Consider the following 20,091-nt stretch of genomic DNA (forward strand, 5'->3'; position numbering starts at 1 on the left):
CGAATAAAAGGACGATAGCACGACAACGGCAAACACAGCAAAACAAGATCCTAGGGTCATTTGCAGCCAATTAACTCTTTAGTCGGAGTCTGGAATGTCCACGTAGTTCCGCACATTTTTCTCCGATATTACACGTAACTGGTTGGGCCAGGGACTTAAGCATTAGGCCCCTGAGTAAGGCAACTGAATTACATATACGAAAACAAATAAGTAAACGATAGAAAGGGATTTTCGACTATCGGACGAACGTAACATATGAAATAGAATTCTACATACATAATGGACTAACGCCTATCGGCTAAAAGAACTAGGGGAAAATAATTATACAATTATAACAAAAATAAAACAAAACAAAAGGTCTATTATTATTATTAGTATTATTATTATTATTATTATTGAGTGCGAGAGTAGTGCACACCATCAAAGTGACACTGGGGTGAAATATACGAAGCCCAGCATACCCATTATGATTACCCGTCTACTAAGGGCACACTAAGCACATGCATCACAACCATATGTGCGCGACATGGTGATCTCATATCAAGATAAACAGCACATGGCCTTGCAGGTGGAGCCCAGTTAGAATTTTCTTCTGGTCGAGTGACCCATCCCGCTCAAAATGTCCCTGAATAAGGGTTGTTAAAGGATGTTGAACAAAGCACCCATGTTTCCGAAGGCGAATTATCCAAACCTCCACGAATTCCTTTCAACACATGGCTATGATGCTCTCCCACTACTTCTGCTCGTGGACAGAGATGCACATATCGTCAGCCACTAAGGGACATGGTCAATTGGTGAAGGTCAAACAACTGACAAGCAAATCTGTGGTATTGAGCAAATATTTGCTGTAGCCCATCTTTTATACCAAGACAAAACAATGTACACGATAACACTTCTAATCAGTTAAGATCAGAAGCCATGAGAGCCACTGTCTGGTACTGCATCAGGTCATTTATTATTATTATTATTATTATTATTATTATTATTATTATTATTATTATTATTATTATTATTATTATATGCGCATCTAATCATATTAATTTATAACTTTCACGAAATCCTTAATTTTGTTAAATAATTTATCTATGGGTTGGTGATCATTATTGGTATATTATTAAATCGACGTCAAATCGATGAGATGAAAGACGTATTTCAATGTGGTAGGATATGAATATGTTATGCAGAACAAATTTAATATTTTCATTCTGTATTATGTGATTTAATACTATAAATTTAACAACCATTACAGTGAAACATTGTTAAGGAGATTTATATGCATCAAAATATTAGTAAGAACATTTATAACATACGGCAAGTGAAATATTGTGTGGTGTTTCCCGAGATCGCTTCCATTTCATCGTGCTTGCTATTATTGATTCAAACTACTTACACATAACCACTATTCTATAGCGAGCCATCGATCGAGTGGTTTCAGTATATTATTTGTAGTGATTTTACCGACCACCAGAGATAACGTGCATCTTCAAACATCACGAGTGATAATATACATCACTGTTTAGTCCGTCATTTATGTGTCTGCTTTCCATTATTATTTAGTATTCAAATATGTTTTGTAAGTTTGTCTCAAGTCGAAGAACTAAATGCCTAGCTAGTATTCTATTACTTCTTGCTTGGGCGCAGTCTTGAAAATTTGTCGAACAAATCGAATCTTTACGTATTGCTAAGTGCAGTACATATTCTATATATCTCTATTTCGCTGGACTGCTATGTTTCAGAAGCGTAAGAAACCAATCAGCCCCTCTAAGATAAGCGGCAACTTCTATGCTCAAACTTTGGCCTGACTTTTAAAATCTGCGTTCAGGAACATCATAGGCCGAAAATTTTCTATTTAGTTAGTTCACCTTGTTTGGGTCCTTTGTCACCAGTGTCACTGCTCCTTCACTCACAGGACTAGGAATTCTCTCGTTCTCCTGCTAGTTGTCGCAGATATCTGTTAAAAGGCCGCCAGACAAGTCTGGCATGGAAAAATAAGCTCGTAAGGTAGACGATCCAAACCAGGCGATTTACACCAACGCAGCCCATCATCGCACTCCATTGTTTCGCGGCTGTTATCGGCATTTCGCAGCGCTCCGCTCCCATTGCTGTGAAGTGGCGCATGCCGTCGAGGTAGGCATCCCGTGTTCCGAACTGCCATTCGTCTCAAACTGTTGACCAAAGTGCTGCTGAAATGCCGTACATATCTGCTCGTGCTCAAGTACCGTGTGCCCAGTGTATATGTAGATGCGTTTGTGTGCGCGCGCGCGTGAGGGCGTGCATGTTTTTGTGTTTGCTCACGTGTGAGCGTGTATCTCGTCCCATGCTGAATTGTAGCTTTGTTTCCATGTTGCGTCACTGCTACTTGTTTCTAAGCTTCAAATATTGTATTCCTTTCTATGGCTAATACCTTAGTAAATCCAGTTTATTCGAGTCTGATCGCCCTTTCAGAGCAAACTACCATTTGTTATTGACGATTGACCCCGTCAACGGCCGCTTGATTAATTCTGTAATCCGGTCCTCGTAGGTTTGGCCCACCAGGAGTGATGCGTTCAGTTTCCAGTAACAAATTTCTGACCTGTGTAGCCGACGGCTTTAAAATGTGGACAACTTATAATATCCTTATCTACTGGCCAACAGAAAATTCTAGATACGGCGTATATGACACGATCCCGTTTGTCCATGTCCATAATGGCATATTTGGGAAATACAGTCGGTACCCCTGGGTAGATAGAAAAGTTTGTGAGCAAGTGTACAAGGCTTTTGGACCCCATTCTTCCTACACCAAGGCAATCCAAGCGTGCGCCCAGGATGGTGTTTCACACACCCATGAGTAGTAAATATGGAGACGTCCCGAGAAAAACAACAATACACCTAAAGAGATATGGTTGCCCCGCCTCTCTCGGAGCATAAATAGCCAACAGACTGAAGATACATAATAAACTCTCATTTTTACTCACCTGTACTCAGTAAGTCTGCTCACTTGGGACATAGTCTCCACTTTCATCCATGCTCCGGGAAATTTCCTAAAATGCAGTCCGTCTTTCTCTCAACTCATCTTCCTTTCCACGTGAAGGCGCCAGAGAGATAAACAGTGCCTATCCTTCCCAGCCAGAGAAAGGCATCGGAACGATCTTCACATTGGGCTCATTTGATACCTGGATCATCATATACGTAATAGCAGGGGTTCAGCATAACACCTCAATTCTAGCAATGCTCCAGCTGTGGACGAGATGCACGTATACACACACACATATAAACACACACAGGCACACACTGTTAATGTAATTTTTGTTATCTCACCTTCATCTTAACGCAATAATTTACACGCTATAAATCATAGATATATGTATTTCAAATTCTACCATTAAAATGACTCATATATATGTGTGTATATATATATATATATATATATATATATATATATAATAAATATTAGGGAATAAATCCAAACTTACAGGAAAATTATATTATATTATATATATTATTTATATCTTAAAAATATTGATTATATTTTAGATATTTAAACCACCTGATGAATGACTGTAACTCGAAAATTTAAAGGAATTAACAGCCATGAAACGATCGTAGTGATATATTAATTATATTTTTTTTAATAATTTTGTTATATATTTAAATAATATAAATTAAATAATCTTATGTATTGGCTTAAGTTTTTGATTGTATGATTTGCCTAATAGTGGTTTTGTCTCTAATATAATATAATATATATATATATATGTCTGTGTGTGTGTGTGTATATGTGTATATATATGGGCGTGTGTATTGATGCAATCATGTACACACATATGTATAGACACACACTCATACATAGCTAAAGTCGTGTGCATATGCACACTTATAAATTCATTTGTAAGTATGTATAAAATTGTTATATTTATAAATATTAATATGCGTATATAATAAAGATGCAGCCAAGCTGGATAGTGAACATATGCCTGAATAAATAGGAAATAGCTTCTAAAATAAATTTGCTTTTAAATTAAAAAGATTATACAAATGTTCGACAGATGCTGTTCATAGCGTTCGCTCAGATATGAAGTATAAGTATAATATATCTGAAACCTTTTAAATTATGCTGTTTCTTTTAGAGAATATATATATTTCTGAATGTTCCACACTGATGTAATGTGGAAGGCTGAACTGGATGCTAAAATTACAGGTACTGGCACGGGCATTTAATCTTCAGAAGGGCAGAGGTTGGTCAAATAACACTTTTTACGTACAGTTATGACTATTAGCTAATGAACAAAAGAGTAAGATCGTGAATACAAGTGGCTGAAATGAGAGTCTTTCGGGGGATCTCTGGAATAAGATTATGCGATAGAGTGTGTATCCCGGAAATCGAGGTGTCACTACTTCTATAATTACCTACTAATCCTCCGCAATTAACTATCATAGCTCCAGGACTATGGACGTGTGGTTATATACTCCAGGATACAGTCGTCAGACGGATTCTCCAAGCCGACCCGTACAGCAGGGGATCTAGTGATAGAGCAAGGAAATGGTTGGATAATGTCTATAATCTCTGTTTATTACCCTTAGAAATCCAGCCAGGAAATCTAATATTGATTGCTTTCGGTAGTGCTCTATGGAGGATGTGTCTGAAGACTCTGTTGCAATGACCCCAACCCCCTACTCCGAAAAAGTAGTGGGAGTAGATGGATAGACAATTCCGCTCAGATCACACTTCATTCTGAATACGTCTCACGAAACGTTTTCAAAGCATACATTTTTTGTTATTTATGTATAGGTAGGACTATATTAACATATATGTACTACTTTGTTTAGGGTGGCGGGCTTTGATGATGTGCCTCTTGCATGTCAAGCAACCACTTAGAGAAGCCGTTGCATTTTATTTTTTCCAATCTTTGTAAAGATTTATTGAGATTACCTTTCCTATGTGATGGATTACTTAGAATTTCATTACTTCACGAACTCTCTTTGTATATTAAGAACTTTATACCACGTCTTAGTTTCACCTTTCTAGAGATTATAAATTACTCTCTAGAATACGCTTTCTACCTATGTCACGTATTATTTCAGAAAGCTTGCAAAAACGTTACTAGGCCAGACGAAATGCCAAAACGTTACTAGGCCGGACGAAATGCACAGAGACATTTATTCTAGCCGTTTACGTTTATTGAAATTGATGAACGTCTACTAAGATGGAAATTATATTTCAAAAATGTGTAGACTGATATAAAACATATTTACACTTTAAATTTTATGCTCACATTTGTTACGAATTTAAAAAAAATTTCTCTCTTATGTAATCACTCTTTTGGATTTCGAGTGGAATAAAAACTAGTTTTTCTGTCGATTCCATTTAATCATTTATACATCATATACAGTTATTCTTCAGAAACTTTTTATTCTGTTTAAAACAGATTGTCATATATATTCAGGTTTAACAGCCTCACAGCTCAAACACAACGTAATTACATTTGTTGCCGTTGTGGGGTACTAGTTACAACGCCTTAGTTAATATTTACTAATTTCATGGCGAACTGAAAGAATCGGTAGCCTATCGGATAAAACTCTTAGTGGCATTTCTCGCAGTTCTTTACATTCTGAGTTCAGATTCCGCCGAGGCCAGCTTTGCATTTCCTCTTTTCAGGAGTCGATAAGATTGTAGCAGTGATCACTGGGATCGATGTAATTTACTCCATCCCCATTTCAAAATTACTGGCCTTCGGTTAAAATTATGAAGAATATTTATCAGGATTTATTTTACTCTACTCAATGAGATATCATTTCGGTAAATAAGCACTAGCTGTCTATTACATTCTACGGTATCTGATTGTACTTTTGTATTCTTAAATTAGTTTTATTATCTGTGAGCAGACGGATTTTGTTTGACATAAGTTTCTTTTGTTAATCAATGTTATTGATTCTGTGAAATGTTTTTATTCAATATATTGATTATTTTTTGAATTCTGTTCACAAGTATGTATTAGTCCTAATACAGTTTGTTTGCGTTACCAATCCTTTCAGTATGCTCAAGTAGTAATTAAACTAATATCAAATATATCTGACTTGAGAAACAATTTTCTGTGTGTTTAAATTCTGAGACTGAACTTTTTTGTATTTAGTTTCCCACACAGGTGAAACAACTACGAATTGACAGCTTTCTTAAATCATATCCATTGTAAGACCCTTATTTGCAGATGTCCCCAAACTTTTGGGTGTGGTGTTTTAGTTTGTATATGACAAGAACATAATGCGACAAAATTACAAATATTTCAAAAAGTATAAAGCGATTAAGCTGCAATAATAGCATTGGCCTAACGAGAAATGTAACATATGTTGGTTCATTGTCGAGCTTCAATTCATACAAGGAACATGTCTGTACATCTAAAAATGCAAATGTATTTTATGTATGTGTGTTTGTGTGTGTCTTATACGTGAATATGTGTGTGAGTGTGCGCGCGCGCGTGTGCTTGTGTGTGTATGTGTATGTTTTTGAAGTGTCCCATAGGTTTCCTTGCGAATACACATCTTAGTTTTTTTATGGATACAAACATTGTGCTAAAGAATATTCAAAATCTATTTCCATACAAGCGTTGTTCAGCAATAAACCCGAACTGTGGTGACATCAATGAATGAGCAAGTGTAGGAAAAATAACGGATCAAAGATGGACACCAAGGGAGCTAGTTTCAATATTTTTCTCTCTCACTCGTTCATCTTTTCACCATTGATTTTCTCAATGCTTGATAAACTTTTCTGGTGACCATACATTAATAAATAATGTTGACTCTCTGGTAGACTGATCTGCACTTTACATTATCCTAGTATTTATACATCTGAGATATGTGACTTGCCATATAACGACATTTTATATGATTTACATCATTGCTACATAACATTTTACATAATTGTCACAGTTTTATGCGCCAGTATAATATGTAAAATATATTTAATTAAGTGGGTTTTGTCTATGATTATTCCAGTTTGTTTGTCAACTGAAGTATCTTCTGCTTGAATTTATGCGTATATAGCTTATTATTCTGCAGACATTTGTGTCCTTCACGTATTTCTCGTGCAAAGTCAGCTTAACACAATAAGGGGCAGGCTGCTCTTTTAAATTACAAATAGAGTTCAACCGACCGGCCTCCACAGAGTTTCTCCTTACTCAGTTCTCCTCACAACGTTGAAGTTGAATGATTAAAGACGTTTGTGTAAACCACGTCACATGGGATCGGACTAAGGAGCTTCTTAAATGTGAAGCGAATCGCTTCACCATTAAAACTTGCTAGCAATGAAAACACTTCAATCACAAGCACAGATTATGAATACTGATCATCTCTTTGAAGCAATATATTTATGAAGGACCACCTGTTTGTTATAACCACAAGAGCGGAAGAGTTTGCATTACCATTAGTATCGCATTTATTGATTGTCCATGTGACTGCTGATTAGATTTAAAATGTTCTTAATCCGTTGTATCAATGTGAAGAGTTCTTCTGCCGAATAGAAATTCATTGATGCTGACATAATATAAATCAACGACTCTTAGATATTCTAAATCAACCAATCAACTCTACCAATTGTAACACTCACCTTAATTTATATAGTCATAAAAATGTAAATGTCTTTCCGTTAATTGCATTGCCATATTTCAAGTCACTAATTCATTTTGGTTTATCTGCTTTGCCATAAGAAGAAACATATATTTCTAGTCGGTCTTGCTGTTAAAGCCATCAGAAGCGACATTCAGAAAACAAGGAGATAATTAAATAGAAGAAAACATCCGGGAAATCAATTGTGAGTAATGGCTCATTAGAAAATTTTACTGAATAATGTACTGACGTAAACATAAAAATAAAATAATTTCTGTGTTTTTTTTTTATCAGGGCTATAGTTCATAGATTCGCTAAATATGGATATAGATTTAAGATAATCACTGTGCAATTACGATTACTTAATATACAGCACATCACTTAGATTGGTAAAAAACGTTTATCATGTATGCATACACACACACACACACATTCACACACACACACACACACATATATATATATACAGAAACGTGTATGTGTCCGCGCGCCTTTGTGTGTGTGAGTCAGATGCAAAAATATTCCCTTTTACATATGCTGTGATATTTCTAAATAAAATTGTGCGCTTCTGTATGTTTGCCTATATATATAGGAGTGGCTGTGTGGAGGCACAGGTGTGGATTTGTGGTAAGTAGCTTGCTTACCAACCACATGGCTCCGGGTTCAGTCCCACTGCGTGACACCTTGGCCAAGTGTTTTCTACTATAGCCTCGGGCCGACCAAAGCCTTGAGTGGATTTCGTAGACAGAAACTAAAAGAAGCTCGACGTATATATGTATATATATGTGTGTTTGTGTGTCTGTGTTTGTTCCCACCCCAACATCGCTTGACAACCGATGCTGGTGTGTTTACGTCCCGTAACTTAGCGGTAAGGCGAAAACAGGACCATAGAATAAGTACTAAGCTTACAAAGAATAGATTTCCTCGACTAAATGCAGTGCTCCAGCATGGCCACAGTCAAATGACTGAAACAAGAAAAAGAGTAAACAAGTATACATACATACATACATATATATATATATTTCTGAGAGCTATATATATATATATATATATGAAATATTTATATATATATAAAACAATCAGTTGCTCACATAGCTGGCATATACCATTTCAATAGCAACAAGGATGACAGTCAGCCAAAATTTATATTATGCTTTCTCTCTTCTTTCAACTCTTTGTGGGGTTAATAACCTTAAACTTTAGTTACAGTTTTTCATTCAAACTACATAATAGGCAGAATAGTCGGATTAAGACAGTAGGGTGTTTTGAGGAAGATTTGGTTGCTATTTCTACAAGGTCTACCTGCAATGTAGAGGTCTGAACATAATTTTCATTCACATATTTGCAAGACAAGATGAAACTAGTAAATTATTACTGGATGATTCTAGATCCAGATTTTGTACTGACGAGGCAAAGCATTCATAAATGCAAAGACAGATATCTCTTTATTTTTCTCCATGTTGATATATGGACAATTTATTTGGTTTTAAAGTCAGACCATAGCTGCTATTTTCAGCATGTGGTGGTATCTCCTATATACCCTAATTTATAATGATATATATATATATATATATATATATATATATATATGTATGTGTGTGTGTGTGTAAAATAATATGTGACAATTATTCAATAGCCAAGATAAAACTCTGAGTTTTTACCAATATACATATATATATATATATATATATATATATATATATATATATATATATATATATATATATATATATATATACTAGCCTTGAAGCTGTCCGATGGGCGGCATTCAGGTTAAGTGCTATGGGTTGAATCTTTGAGGCTTTCGAGCCGCTTTGTGGCCCTCTACCCTTGTATGGTTAAACGTACTTCTGCAAATGTGCTCAGCACTGATGTTGGTCATAGTATAATCAATAAACGTAGGGGTGAGGTAAATGCAGTAAAAATTGGGGTCAGTGGGACCCCTCTTAGGTGGTTGTTAAAGCAAATAGAACCCTTTGGAATTCTCTGAGAATAGGAGGGTTGCTGGTTTAAGTTTCGTTGTCCTTGCACACACACCCACAATCATACACACATGCATATATATATATATATATATATATATATATATATATTGGTAAAACGGTAAGATAACAAAAGAAAGAGACCTCAATATTATTTAAATAGAGGAAATTGATCTATACAATAATATGTTACATTACTCGATAGTCAAGATAAAGCAGAGTTATAACACAGTAATTTCCCTTTATATAACGGTATTTTTTCATAGCGTTTTCAAATAGCCAGATAACCGAAGAGATGTTGTTGTGGATTTCCACTTCGGCATCTGAAACTCTGAGTTTTGTCTTGACTATCGAGTAATGTAACATATTATTGTATATATATATATATATTCGAAATAATTGAACATTTTAACCCCACAACAATTTTGGCCAAATGTCGTTGATCAGTTAATCAAAAATCATCTTTCTCTTTGCTTGAGTGGCGTAGGGAAAAATGTATTTGTTGTAACCATTCTTCAGCCCATATTCCGTCTGCGTATAAAATTCCATGAAAACAAGTTGAAAACTTTAAAAGTTAAGGCAGAAAATAACGTTGATATTAGAATGTGCATTGAAATCTGCTATTGATTGTTGAAAAGTCGATGCCAATTAAAAAATATTCGATTGTTTTGAAATTCCACGTACGTAAGTGGCCGCAAGTTTCATCAAGATCGGTTGGATCGTCTCGGAAGAGTTTAAGTAACAAATTCACACACACCAGAAACAGACAGAGACTGCCATTTATGTATATAGTTAGCTACCCAGGATTCGTTTGACTGGGACACGTTTGATCAGGTGTTCTCTCTATCAAAGCTAACCTGGCGTTAAACATATTCTTATCACTTTTTAACTACATATAATACCGCACTCTAAAAACCCGTGGCCAAAATGTCTTCTTTCAGTTATATAAAGTTTCAGAGAAAGACGTTCTATCTTTCTATGTAAATATTCAACCGAATAAAAAAACGATGAACACTTTTTCCCCAGTTACAAGACAATCTTCTTCCCATATTTTTGAATTGCTCCCACGTATGAAACAACGCAAATATAGATATTTCGCTATCAACGATATAGATATTCTTATATTCGGCAAATTTAATCTGCTGCTACTCAGCTGACAACAAATAACAAATAAATCCCTCGTAATTTACAATTTCTGGATGGATGTATGGAATACCGTCGATAATTGGAGGTGAAGTGATAGCATGGATCCCTGTGGTTTGTGGATATTATTAGATAATGCTGTGGATGATGATGTTGTTGGTAATCATATTGGTGGCGGTGATGGGACTTCTTTTTGATGTTGCTGTCGTTGTTTTGTTGTTGTTGTTGTGTTTTTGTTGTTGTTTCCCTTAGTGCATCTCAAAACTAACGACTGCTCTACGCAGAGTAACGAAATCTCATTAGTAAGTTAAGTAGTAGAATGAATAGCAAGAGAGAAGACCAAGAATTACGTGGATGGATAACATCAAGGACTGGACAGATATAAAATGCAGTCAATATATAAGGATAGTACAAGGAAGATTGAGATGCTAATGCTTGGTGAGAGCAAACATGATGATGATGATGATGATGAAACATGACCAGAATATAATTATAAAATAACGAAGAAACTATTTTGGTTTATATGACAGAATAAGAGCTGAAAAGTTTAGTTTTTTTTTTCAAATAAACTTTATATACTCTGGTCTGAGTGCTATAAGTCAGTAAGTCTATATACGTATAGGAACGTGTATCTATATACATCTACTTATGTGTAGTACTTATTTGTACATGCCCATGTATGTGTAGGATTGCATAAGCGCAAGTGTCTAGAGACGTAACGTATGTAAGTACTAAATACTCTATCATCTCTAGAGACATACTCTGTCTTCATTCCCCTCCCCAAGGTATCATTTTCTCAATATACATCTCCTTCTTTCCGCCCTCTTTCACTCTCTCTCTCTCCTCCTTTCTCTCCCACACACACATACAACACATTTATATTTGTATATATATATATATTATATATATATATAATATATATATATAACACACACATATATATGTATGTGTAAGTACGTATATATATTCATTTATATGCACATATACAGACATACATATACATACATTCTTATATATATGTATACATATATATATATATATATATATATATATATATATATATATATATATATATATATATATATATACATATATATGTATACATATATATATATATATATATATATATATATATATATATATATATATATATTATATATATATATATATATATATACATATATATATATATATACATGCATTCATTTGAAATTGAAAACAAATACGTTACAATGGCACGATCATGGCTCGTATATACATGATAGCATTCGCATTAAGTGTTATTGTCTACAGACTTTGATTCGAGAATGTCAGGAAACGTACGACACAATATAGATTCCTGTTTTTGGTTCTCTAACCTTTTATCGTAGAAAGAACAGAAATTACTCTGAAGGGAACAACTAACAAACTCTTCCATTGTATGACCATTCTCCTAATTACAGGCATGGTGGTTTGTTTTGTGACAAACTAGTTGCAGGTTTGATTCCACTACGTGGAACATGGAGTTAGTGAGGTTTTCCAAGGTCTTAAATTGATAAAATTGTTTTTCGGTGTAAATATACTGGATGGAAATACACTGAAGTTTTCTGTCCTAGCTTTCTTTTGTGGGTGGAGGATAGCCTTAATCGGTCAATTTGCTTACCACCATCATCAAGCTTTTGGGGGCCAATAAATGTGTTCTAAACATTCTTTCCGGATCTTTAGTACACGTATATCTACCTCCTTTCACTTCATCATTCTTGGAGTTTCTAAAAAGTGACCATGGCTGTTACCTCTCCTCCTCTTACAAATATAAATTGTGAGAGTGTCAGTGGTGGAATAAAAAAATACCTTCTGGTGTTTTCATGGACATTGATTATGTGATAGAGTATTCTGTCATAAGCTACATTAATTATACAGTGATAAAAGTCAGCTAGCTGGCAGAATTGTTAACGCGTCAGACAAAATGTTTAACAGCATATCCGGCTTTGCGTTCGGATGTGGAATTCTTTCGGAGATCAATAAATTAAGTAATATTTGAGTGCTAAAGTTGAGGCAATATCCGACGTGTATGAGTGTGAGAGGGAGATAGTCAGACAGACACACAGACAGTCAGACAAACAGAGACCGTTAAAATAGGTACTAGGCTTAAAAAATAAGTACTGGGCTCGATTAATTCCGCTAAAAATTCAACGCCTTGCCTCAGCCGTGCTCCAGCATGGCCGCAGTCTAATAACTGAAACAAGTAAGAGATAAAAGATAAGAGATCGTCATCATTGCCCACTTTCCATGCTGGTATGGGTTGCACGATCTGACATGGGCTTGACTAGCAGGGACCTCCGTTGTGGCATGGTTTCTACGGCTGGATATCCTTCCTAGCGCCACTGTATATATATATATATATATATATATATATATATATATACTTGTTTTTTGCTGCCTGATTAAGTCTGCGGGAACTAAGAGATCTTGCTGTTATTATTAACTCTAAACCGATGGGAAAATAATCCGATTATATTTAAACAACAGAAACATGTTTGCCGTTTATTAAATTTCATTCGCAGTGTTTTAGTGGATCCCAGACAATAGTAAAAGATATTTTCCCATGATGTAACACTATGTTTCAACCTGAAACCATTTAGCACTTAAAAGTAGTCAGTTATATGCGACAGCCAAAAATAGTAAGTAGACTGAGGCGAGACGTTAACTTGAATACGAAGCTTATGTTTCGTTTTATTTTTTCTGGATGTCACTTCTTTAACTACTAATTAGTGCAGCTGGGAATATTTATAGCTATTGTAGATATAGAAGATTATGAGGAGTGGGGGTAGCTGGAGAGTGTTAGAGAAAACTCTAATGAAACTAGATAAGATGTAATACAAAGATAAACAGAAGTAAATTTAAGGAGAAAGAGATAAAGAGACGTTGCAATAGAGTGTGTAAATTTATGTGTGAGAAACAATGTCAGTAATTGTTGCTTTTCAAATCAACGTTAGTTGTTTTAATAAAGAAATCTTACTAAAATGATAAACAATTACTTAAATATTTATAAGAACATCATTGCAATAATACTGATTATATGTTTCTCAACTCAATTAAAGAATCGACAGATTTATGAACGGTAAACACACACAAAATCTATCTGACAATGTTACCTGAAATATCAAACTGAAGCCATCAAGAAACTTAAGAGAGCATCAATCGATATGTTATCTACCATCGAGGGAAATAAATACATTAAGACGATAACCGTCAAAGAAAAAGTTGGTACTTAACACAATGACGTGATAAACTTAACGATATCAAAGAGAAGCTGATGACTAAATTTAGTGAAATAAATCAAGAATACTGTGAAGACAGCTCTTATCTAAACTTCTATTTATTCTGTCAGAATCAAGTCAGCAGTCAGATCACTAGGCTCTTCTGTCGATTTCAGTTTAGATGTGATTTCTAAGCAGATATCCAGATACACTTTGCAATGTGATGACGTAATTTAGTGGGCAAATGTCACACATAAGAGAACTTTTTCAATTAATGAAGAAAGCTATTTAAAAGTTAACATACAATCGCATCTCTACTCGACACACACACACACACACACACACACACACACACACACACACACACACACACACACATACACACACACACAAACGCGCGCACACTGACAGGTGTCCATACAGAAATACGTATATACGAAGAAAGGTCTCATATCAGATTTAGATTAATACTTGCAGATTGCGGTAACGAAGAGGCATTTACATGGGTTTATATAATTTTTAATATCAGCATGTCTCTGAATGTGTGTGTGTGTCGTCTATGTGTTTGTGTGTTGTATGTGTTGTGTGTGTGTGTGTGTGTGTACGTGGGTGTGTTCAGAAATAGTTATAGAGGATAAAAAATTGTTGATGAAATCCTTGTTCAAATATTTACAGAACCATTTATTTGTTTGTATGGATGACTTTTTACGTCCGTGTATAAATGCAGTATTGGCTACATATAACCCCACCACTACACATATAGTTTTATATATATATATATATATTATATATATATATATATATATAATATATATATATATATATATAGACCGGAGTAAACACATAAATGTGAAACAAGGTGGAAAAAAGAGTACTCAAGTACCAGTGGTAGAGTAATATGCTTTATTTTAAGCAGCAAAAAATTCAACAAAATTTGTTACTCTGAGTTTCTCGTTGCCGTTCATCAGACAGTTTTTAAAAAATGGGTGCATTAATAAAAATATATACGAAAGACATATAAAATAAAATATAACATCCTATTTTGGGTCATTTATAAATAATCAAGGTAATATAAATAATCAAGGTAATCCTATGCAATACAATAACATGAAAACAAAGTTTGTAGGTTTTTCCTAATATATATGTAGAAACATAAGACTTTGCTATAAATCCGTCGTAGCGCTCAAGAGTCAAAATCAAAGTCAAAAATCAAAAATACAAAATATATACTCTATCCATATGGTATATTTATATTCGACATTTTAAATTTAGCCGCTACGACGGATGTATAGCAAAGTCTTATGTTTCTACATATATATTAGGAAAAGCCTACAAACTTTGTTTTCATGTTATTGTATTGCATAGGATTACCTTGATTATTTATATTACCTTGATTATTTATAAATGACCCAAAATAGGATGTTATATTTTATTTTATATGTCTTTCGTATATATTTTTATTAATGCACCCATTTTTTAAAAGCAATGTTTTTTTAAAAAAAAGCAATGTTGTCAAAATTAGAATGTTTATATAAGTATGTGTATAGCAAAGCATATGTATTTGTAAGCATGCGTATCTGTGTATGTGTAAGTGAAAGTATGCTTGTGCTTAAGCACACATATACACGACGGTATGTATATGTATCAATTCAAACTTGTGTATGTATACTGGTCTCTATAGATGCCAATAACATCGTTACAAGTTTCCCCCACCCCACCCCTCCTTCGTTCCTTTTTCTCTCTTTCCCTTTCTTTCGTTCCCCCTCCTTGCTCAGTATATGAGAATTGCTACATAGATGAATTTTAGCTTGCGTGCGAGACGGTTTGCGTGAATATATGTACACATGCTTTTATGTGTATATTTAGATTCATATTCATACGTTTGTATATGTATGTATGGCGTTTACGCGCATCCTTTTGTGTATGTTGATATATATATGTAGATTTTAATATAAATTTGTATTGCAGTATTTATAACAGGTTTAATTTCTATGCAGTAATTTGTACTGTCTTCATTAACGGCAATAGGTTTTTTCCTCGGTTTTTTCCTCGGATTTTATAATTTTTATAAGTTTTTTTATATATATATACATATATTTTTGACCTTTTTGTTTATCGCTCGAAGATTGGCCGTTTTTTCTAAAGGGCCAATCAAACAAGTCCATTTCTTTTTAAAGGTGTAGCGTTTGTAAGAGTATAGATTGAATTAATATATAAGTTCCATTCTAGCAAAAACTGTCTGATGAACGGCAACGAGAAACTCAGAGTAACAGATTTTGTTGAATTTTCTGCTGCTTAAAATAAAGTATATATATATATATATATATAAAGGCGCAGGTAAGAAGCATGCTTCCCAACCAATTGGTCCTGGATTCAGTCCCATTGCGTGGCAGCTTAGGCAAGTTTCTTCTGCTATAGCCTCGGACTGATCAAAGCCTTGTGAGTGGATTTTGTAGAGGGAAACTGAAAGAAACCCGTCGTATATATAATATATATATATATATATATATATACATGTATATATGAGTTTGTGTCTGTTTTTGTCCCCCCACCATCGTTTGATAACCAATGTTGGTGTGTTTACGTCCCCGTGACTTATCGGTTCTGCAAAGTGACCGATAGAATAAGTACTACGCTTACACGGAATAACTCCTAGGGTTCATTTTTTCGATTAAAGGCCGTGTTCCAGCATGGGCGCAATCAAAGGACTGAAACAAGTAAAAGAATAATATGTAGTACAGTGGATTACTAGGGTTATGGAATTTGTTTGTTTAAAAGTGAAGTGTGGAGGGAGGGTAAAATTTGCATGAGCCTGCATGAAAATGCTTTCTTTTCTTAAAAAGAATCATAACGATAGTGACTATGGAGATTGGTACATACTGATAATTTATTTCCTTTTATTTTACAATGTCACACAAGACATTATCATGGTGGTTACGATGACCTACATGCGTTTCCGCCGCAGAGAGTATGAGCAGTTGCATATGCAACCCGATTAATTTTCTGTAGCAGCTTCGTATATATATATATATATATATATATATATATATATATACGAATATAAACAAGAAGGTTAGTAATAATTAGTTACTACCAGGTGCCCAGCACAAAAGACGAATTAGTCATAAGACAAAATATTAATCATAAAGAAAAATATTATTCATGTAGTAATACAATTAAGGGCTCCTAAATTAGGATACCGAGTACTGGGAACACAGAAGGGAGATGAATTTATCGAGAGTGAAAATCAAAAACGTTTACCGATAACTTTACACCTCGGACTGATCAGTTTCTGCCTCTTTCTAGCAAAACACAGAATATGTTTGCTAAGGCTGGCTTCATCAACGAGTCGCCTAAATTGAATCGAGGTCTGCAGCGATGTGAGACCATGTGTTGATCTCGACTACTAGCAGATCTTAACTTTTCAAATCTCTGCGCAGACGCAAAAGTTACACGGCAGTATAGGGCATGCCGGGAAGAATTTTACGAATAAATTCATCAAGTAATATGCGAATATAAACAAGAAGGGTAGTAATAATTAGTTACTACCAGGTGCCCAGCACAAAAGACGAATTAGTCATAAGACAAAATATTAATCATAAAGAAAAATATTATTCATGTAGTAATACAATTAAGGGCTCCTAAATTAGGATGCCGAGTACTGGGAACACACTTCCCGGCATGCCCTATACTGCCGTGTAAGTTTTGCGTCTGCGCAGAGATTTGAAAAGTTAAGATCTGCTAGTAGTCGAGATCAACATATGGTCTCACATCGCTGCAGACCTCGATTCAATTTAGGCGACTCGTTGATGAAGCCAGCCTTAGCAAACATATTCTGTGTTTTGCTAGAAAGAGGCAGAAACTGATCAGTCCGAGGTGTAAAGTTATCGGTAAACGTTCTTGATTTTCACTCTCGATAAATTCATCTCCCTTTTGTGTTCCCAGTACTCGGCATCCTAATTCAGGAGCCCTTAATTGTATATATATATATCCCTTAATTGTATATATATATATATATATATATATAATATATATATATATATATATATATATACAATTAAGGGATATATATATATATATATATATATATATATATATATATATATATATATATATATGTATGAATATATCTATGTCTGTGTTTGTCCCGCCAACATCGCTTGATAATCGATATTGATGTATTTACGTCCCCGTAAAATAGCGGTTCGGCAAAAGAGCCCGATCGAGTAAGTACTAGGTTTACAAAGAATAAATCCTGGGGTCGATTTGCTCGACTAAAGGCTGTACTCCAGCATGGTCTGAAACAAAGTAAAGAATAAAAGAATATATCAATATGTGTCTATATGCGATACATGTATATACATATTATGCATGCATAACTTCAGTCACAGCCTTGGATAACTCTTATAATTTTATGTTGAGAAAATAAGACTTACGTATTTGTTATCCTCACTAATTCGGACGATCACCTTTTCACCGAAAATTCTCTATTTATGAGAGAACTGTGTAATTGGATGCCAGTAAGCATAATCTGACATGGCACTTTGTTTAACACAGAAACACGTTATTCGTAAGCTTCGTGGTCACATGACGCACATGTACGTTATCGAAGAAAGAACACTTTGCTGTAAAGAATGTTCTACATTAATTTGACAGTATGTGGTCAATATGTAATTGAGAATACTGACCTCTTTTATAATACTTAAACCTTCGACAATCTGAAATCGCCTATACTCCAGATGAATGCGAAATAACAAATTTCCTGTCTTTTACTGTATTCTGTTTAAGAGACCACATTCGTTGAATACTGAATACATAAAACTTATTCAAACTACAACTGTTACATACATATGTATATATGATATATGTATATGAATATATACATATATATATACATATACATAAACATATATATATATATATATATATATATATATATATATATATATATATTTATAAACGGTAGTTTGTCTGTGCGTGTTTCTGTGTGTCTGTTTGCTTGTACCCTCACCCTGACCACGGCTTTCAACCGATTCTGATGAAACTTGACACACACATAGCCCAATGTCATAATTCAAAACTAACGCAGCGAAAGTTTTGAAAAGTTCCCCCAGTTCTGAAAAAAATCGATAAATTCGACATGGGGTCGAGAATTAGAAACACAAACCGCAAACTGTCTAGGGGACGCAACTCCACCTTTTTTAACTAAAAAAAAAATTTACCATCATTTTTTTCCATTGTTTTGCTATTTTTGGCTATAACTCTCTAAAAATGCTTTATAGTTATTTCCCTTACAAACCTGAGCAACGCCGGGCGATACTGCTAGTATATATATATTAGGTTATCCCATAAATAATGCGTTTTTATATAGCAAGACAGACAAAGATTGAGACAGACAAAGATAATCTTAAATCTAAAATATTCTCTCCTTTATTTCCCACAATGCTCTTCTATTTATCTGCTAGATTTGCCATGCCAAACTTCCAAAATTCACTTGTCCGTGACGAAAAGTACTCCTCCAGTACTGTACTGATCTCGCCTACAGAATTCATATGTTTTCCGTCCACATGATTTTGAAGATTGCAGAATAAATGATAAATAGATGGAGCAATATCCGGTGAATATGATTCCAGCGCTTGGAATGACGTCCACGCTGTATGCGACCGAGCATTATCCTGATGGAAGATCATCTTTTCTCTTAAAACCAAAGATGGTCGTTTTTATTCAACCGTTAACTTAAGTTACTTAAACTGCTTGCAGTAGATCTCATTTGTTATCGTTTGGTTTCGGTTTAAAAGTTTAAAGTAGACTAAACCTTTCATATCCCACCAAACAGATTACAAGGCCTTGCCTGGGTGAAGACCTTCTTTAGCCTGGGGTACCGGTGTTTCTCCTTTCCCTACCTACTGTCTTCGGCGCTTGGCATTTTTATAGCGAACTCATCACCAGTCACTATTCGGTTCAAAAAAGTTCATTCATGAGACTTGACAGCTAAAAGGAGCACATATTAACACACTGCGCGTGATAAAACTCGGAAAGTTTGTGAGACATTGAACGAGTCTGCTGACTTATCCGACGGCACGCAGGTGTCGATGAATGCTTGAATGAAGAAATCCAAGGTTCTCTGTTAATTCCTCAACAGTTACCAC

The sequence above is a fragment of the Octopus sinensis genome, linkage group LG8 (genome assembly GCF_006345805.1).
Source record: "Octopus sinensis linkage group LG8, ASM634580v1, whole genome shotgun sequence".
Classification (NCBI taxonomy): Eukaryota; Metazoa; Mollusca; class Cephalopoda; order Octopoda; family Octopodidae; genus Octopus; species Octopus sinensis.